Source organism: Penaeus japonicus, unplaced genomic scaffold (assembly GCF_977035675.1).
Source record: "Penaeus japonicus unplaced genomic scaffold, GWHDUDI00000001_assembly GWHDUDI00000004, whole genome shotgun sequence".
In the NCBI taxonomy this organism is placed as follows: Eukaryota; Metazoa; Arthropoda; class Malacostraca; order Decapoda; family Penaeidae; genus Penaeus; species Penaeus japonicus.
The window spans coordinates 22,341,833-22,346,832 of NW_028234406.1; the positions used below are offsets into that span (position 1 = coordinate 22,341,833).

The following is a 5,000-nucleotide window of genomic DNA, read 5'->3' on the forward strand; positions in this document are numbered from 1 at the left end:
AGGAGAAGAAGATAAAGTAAGAAAGGGGATGGTAGAGAGATGGAAGTGGAGAGAGAGAGAGAGAGAGAGAGAGAGAGAGAGAGAGAGAGAGAGAGAGAGAGAGAGAGAGAGAGAGAGAGAGAGAGAGAGAGAGAGAGAGAGAGAGAGAGAGAGAGAGAGAGAGAGAGAGAGAGAGAGAGAGAGAGAGAAAGAAGAAGAAAGAGAGACAGAAAAAAATAAAAATAAAAACATAGAGAGAGGGAGTGTGCGACAGACAGAAAAAAAGAGTGAGAGAAAGAAAACACCAACTGCAAAGTGCAAGAGAGACTGGCGTGGCGGGAGAGAAGAAAGAGGCCATCTTTCGGCCGGGATTTTTCAGTAAGAGGAGGTCGGATGAGAGGGAAGAGGAAGGAGGAGGGAGGAGGAAGGAGGAGGCACGGAGGAGAGGTAGGAGAAGGGCGGGAAGAGGCAAAGAAGACAGAGAGGGGATGACAGGGATGAGAATAAAAGGGGAAAAAACGATTGCAGGGAATAGACGAGGGTAAGTAAATGGGACGAGAGGGAGAGGAAAATGGAATAATAAGAGAAAGACGAAGATAAGTAAGAAAAAATGAAAAAGAGATGGCAAGATGAGGAAAAGGAAGAAGTGAAGTAGCAAGGGATAGCAAAATAGAATGACAGAGGAGAGGCGAGGAGCAGTAAGAAGAAGAGAAAAGAAACAAGAGAGAGGAAAATAGGATGACAATGGAGAGGCGAGGAGGAGAGCAATGGGACACGAGGAAAGGGGAGAGGAGGAGGAAAAGGAAAATTAATTGTTCAAACTAAACCGCAAAAGTAGTAGAGAAACGAGAATGTTTTACTGTAGGACTACGCGGAAAAAAGGTACAGAAAGGGTACTAAATGCGTACCCTCCCTGAAGTTTAGTACCGACTTCGTACCCGTCCTTTCCTTGTACTAACCAGAATGTACCATCATGACTACGATGATGGATACTATTATGTCATATCATTAATTTTTAAAATGAGATGGAGAGAGAGAGATAGAGATAGAGACAGAGATAGATAGATTGAGAGAGAGAGAGAGAGAGAGAGAGAGAGAGAGAGAGAGAGAGAGAGAGAGAGAGAGAGAGAGAGAGAGAGAGAGAGAGAGAGAGAGAGAGAGAGAGAGAGAGAGAGAGAGAGAGAGAGAGAGAGAGAGAACGAAAGGGATGAGAGAGAGAGAGAGAGCGAGAGAGAACAAGAAGGAGCGAGAGAGGGAGGAAGGAAACCTAGCATTGTCGTTCGGGAGACAAACGGAGGAGGGAAAGGGATGGGGAGGGGTGGGGGAGGGGGAGCTGTAGCCCCTGTTGAGTGTCCGTATTCCACCATCTTTAAAGAAAACTTTCCCTTGTACTTTGACATTTACTTTATTTTTTTTAAGAGACTCCGGGGCTGAATAATGCACTACTATTTCCTTGAGTTATCCCAAACACACATCGAAATCAATCTTGAAAATGTACGCGTTCGGAGAAAGTAATTGGCAGCGACTATTCTTGTTTGTATAGGAAATTGAACGAAATTTTGTGCGACACCTGAAAGACCGACGAAGAATGCCAGGTAGGAAGGGAGGCAATGAAGCCCTCCCCCTCCCCCTCCCTCTCCCCCTTCTACCTCCCTCCTACTCTCCTGCTTCCCCTTGCCCTTCTATCCGTCTCCCTATCCCCTTCCCCTTCTCCCTCTCCCTCTCCCTATTCCCTTCCCCTCCTTCCTCTCCCTCTCCTCCCTCTCTCCCTCCTTCCCATCTACTCCTCTTCTCTCTCCTCCCACTACTCTCTCTTCCCTCTCTTGTCCACTAACTTCGTCGTATTCGATGGGATTCAAATTAGTTCCACTGCTCAAGACGCAATTACACCCCATGTTCAACTTTGGAATAAGGCGTGTCCTTTCAACGTGAAATAATGCAATTCATTTCAATGGGATGTATTTTAAAATTGTGTTTCACTTTTTTGTTTTTCCCCATATATGAATATCTATGAATTAAAATGTATGTATAACGTCATAGTCATAAACTCTCCGTCCCGAAATCATTAAATTTTCCTTCCGTAAATAAAGCCGAAAGTAATGCCAAGTGCTCAGCGTGACATGCTCGCCCCGCAGTCCATAGAGAAGGTCCTGACCTGCCTTGGACGTCGACTGCACCTAATAGGCACCGCCAGCTAATCGTAGGTCAGTTGCTAAAAGGCGTCGAACAAAATTTCCAAAGAAAATATTCCCAAAGTCGTTCAATCACTTTATCACTCAGTGACGCGAATTCACGAATTGCCGTGATGGTCAAAGTTCGAAGCTAACAACGTTGTTAGCAATGACAGTCGCGGTAACTTTATTTTCTATGGTCTCACTGTGGCCTCGTGATATGGCCCGCCGCCCTGGACATCAGGTACAACTTTAATATCTTGAATCACTGGTTGGTCTGGCCTGCAATAATTGATTCACTCGCCCAGGGAGTTCGCGGCCGCGTAGCACTAACTGTGATTCAGTGAGGCTCCTCCGCGGCCACTTGCATGCACGGGCGACGGTGTGGTGGCAATGGTGTTTACTGTGCGAGAGTGTGGTGTCGGCCAACGCGACGGCTTGGAGGCGGCGCTGGTGGAGTCGCAGCGTCCCTGGCCCCACACAGACTGAGCTCCAACCACCACATCGATCCTCAGCACCGGCCCTCCCTCGCGCCTGCCCGCCCACCGCCACCCAGCAGCCTCACCCGTTGCCATGGTGATTCACAGCATTCTCATCGCCACCGCCCAGCTGATGCATCCGCTGAGTTTTCCATCGCGCGACTGTGGCACTCTCGATCGTGTCCGCGACCTCCTGAGTGGTGGCACCGCGTTCCTCACGCTCTGCTTGCCTGCGTGGCCATGCCTCACCGCCTCCTCTGCCCAACCCCTTTATTCCGCACTTTAACCTTATCAGGACTCACCCTGCCCTACCTGCCTCCACCCTTCCCCCACCCCTGCACCCCACGCTTGCCCCGCCGCGAGCCCCAACCTCCCCCTTCCCGACCCTCTCCCTCTCCCCTTTACCTTTCCTCCGACTCGCGCCCGTAATCCTCCTGTCGCCGCGTGCCGTCCCGCTGTCACGTCGCCCTTTTTGCCCCGAGCATAAATCCATGCGCCTCTTGTGGAACTGTAATCAAAATTCTTCCTGCCTTTTCACGGCTTTTGCCATTCATTACATTTATATAGTTTTTCTAGAAGAAATATATATTTTTCTTCTTTTGCAAATAATGTCCAAATATGTTTCAATCATGGTGGATCTAGACCTATGATTATATATATACTTTTCTATCAGTTTTCCCGAGGAAAAAGGGTAAAAATTATTTCAATTCTTAATTTCATAAGCAGCCTTTACGTCGTTGTTGAAGTTCAAGGGAAAAGTTCACAAAGTGCCATGATGTCTCCGAGGATTTTCTTCATACTTTCTTGCCTGAGAGAAGTACTTGTGACGAGCACTGAGCTTGTTGCACTTAGTGATATCAACTCGACGCAGGGATTTGCATTAACAATATGTACTTCTTGCCGGTATGTCTGTCTCTATCTCTCTCTCGTCTTCTCTCTTTCTCTCTGTATCTATCTCTCGTCCTCTCTCTTTCTCTCTGTATCTATCTCTCGTCCTCTCTCTCTCTCTCTCTCTCTCTCTCTCTCTCTCTCTCTCTCTCTCTCTCTCTCTCTCTCTCTCTCTCTCTCTCTCTCTCTCTCTCTCTCTCTCTCTCTCTCTCTCTCTCTCTCTCTCTCTCTCTCTCTCTCTCTCTCTCTCTCTCTCTCTCTCTCTCTCTCTCTCTCTCTCTCTCTCTCTCTCTTGATCATATAAAGTTGAAAATGCTCTCAGATGACGCAGCTTCTCCGTAAACCGAATCTTCGCATCTCAAACTCGAATGTACCTTAATGGCGAATTCATTACACGCGCCTTCTATTCCTTCCATAACAAGCTTCCCGCAATTACTTCCCGTAAACCTCATTTCCCTGCCGTCTTTCGCCCTTCCTCCCGCGGTGCTCTGAGCACGTATCAACACGTTCATCTGAGGCTAAATATACATCAAGGCCCGCTCGCTCGAGTTCTCTCTCTTTCTCTCTCTCTCTCTCTCTCTCTCTCTCTCTCTCTCTCTCTCTCTCTCTCTCTCTCTCTCTCTCTCTCTCTCTCTCTCTCTCTCTCTCTCTCTCTCTCTCTCTCTCTCTCTCTCTCTCTCTCTCTCTCTCTCTCTCTCTCTCTCTCTCTCTCTCTCTCTCTCTCTCTCTCTCTCTCTCTCTCCCTCCCTCTCTCCACTCCTTCCGGCACTGCGTGTCGCACCCTGGATGCAAGCTGCTGTTGCACACCCGCGGAAATGCGACGCAAAAAATAGATTAAAACGAGTTTCATCATTATCGTATTCGTGGTCGCGTGTTCGAGGATGGATTATGGGGTGACAATGCCGAGCGTCGACATTAGCATATGAGCTGTGTCGATGTTAGTGCTCGCATCGACGTCACGGGTAGAGTCGATAATTGTGCTTATTTGAATAATGCCGGAAGGATTTTTCTTTCCGGCAGAAACAATAAATATCATTACAAAATGTGGCGTGTGAGTTGATTACATTATCACGGGGTACAAAGTAAAGACGTAAAAACACAGGACTAAGAACACTAAGAACACTAAGAACAATGTATTAGAAGCGCATATTCATATCAGTACAACACTGACAGACAAACTATCACAAAGGAAAACCCAAACAGATACTCAGTACATTACAAACGCCAAACCTACCATCATTTCGCGAGCGGAAAAGCAGATACTTAAACGCCAATTATTGCCACGTCAACCGAGCGTCCTGCAAGTGACATACCCAGCTCATAGAACTCATGTAACGTACCCCGTACAGCGACCTCAAACTTACTAAGGAAACGTATTCTCGGCGGCTACAGAATCTCCGTTGATTATCCCCGCTAGTTAGTATGCTGTTCGTGTGTTAAGGTGAGGCCTAGCGATCCCAACTCTACCCTAACTTGCCAGGTT

The 5,000-nt window shown here is 47.6% G+C and overlaps 1 protein-coding gene across 5 annotated transcripts in view; it reads right to left on the reverse strand.

Annotated features, from left to right (window-relative positions):
* LOC122262101 (protein PALS1) overlaps positions 1–5,000 on the reverse strand; it is a 245,322-nt gene that overhangs the window by 139,104 nt on the left and 101,218 nt on the right. The window contains exon 1 of one of the 5 annotated variants that reach the window (XM_086536340.1): positions 2,555–2,633. The exons of 3 other annotated variants lie outside the window; for them this stretch is intronic. The gene's annotated coding sequence lies outside the window, so the exon portion shown is untranslated. Of the gene's footprint in view, positions 1–2,484; positions 2,634–5,000 lie in introns of those variants that run through there. One more of the 5 variants, XM_086536341.1, reaches the window with a different exon arrangement.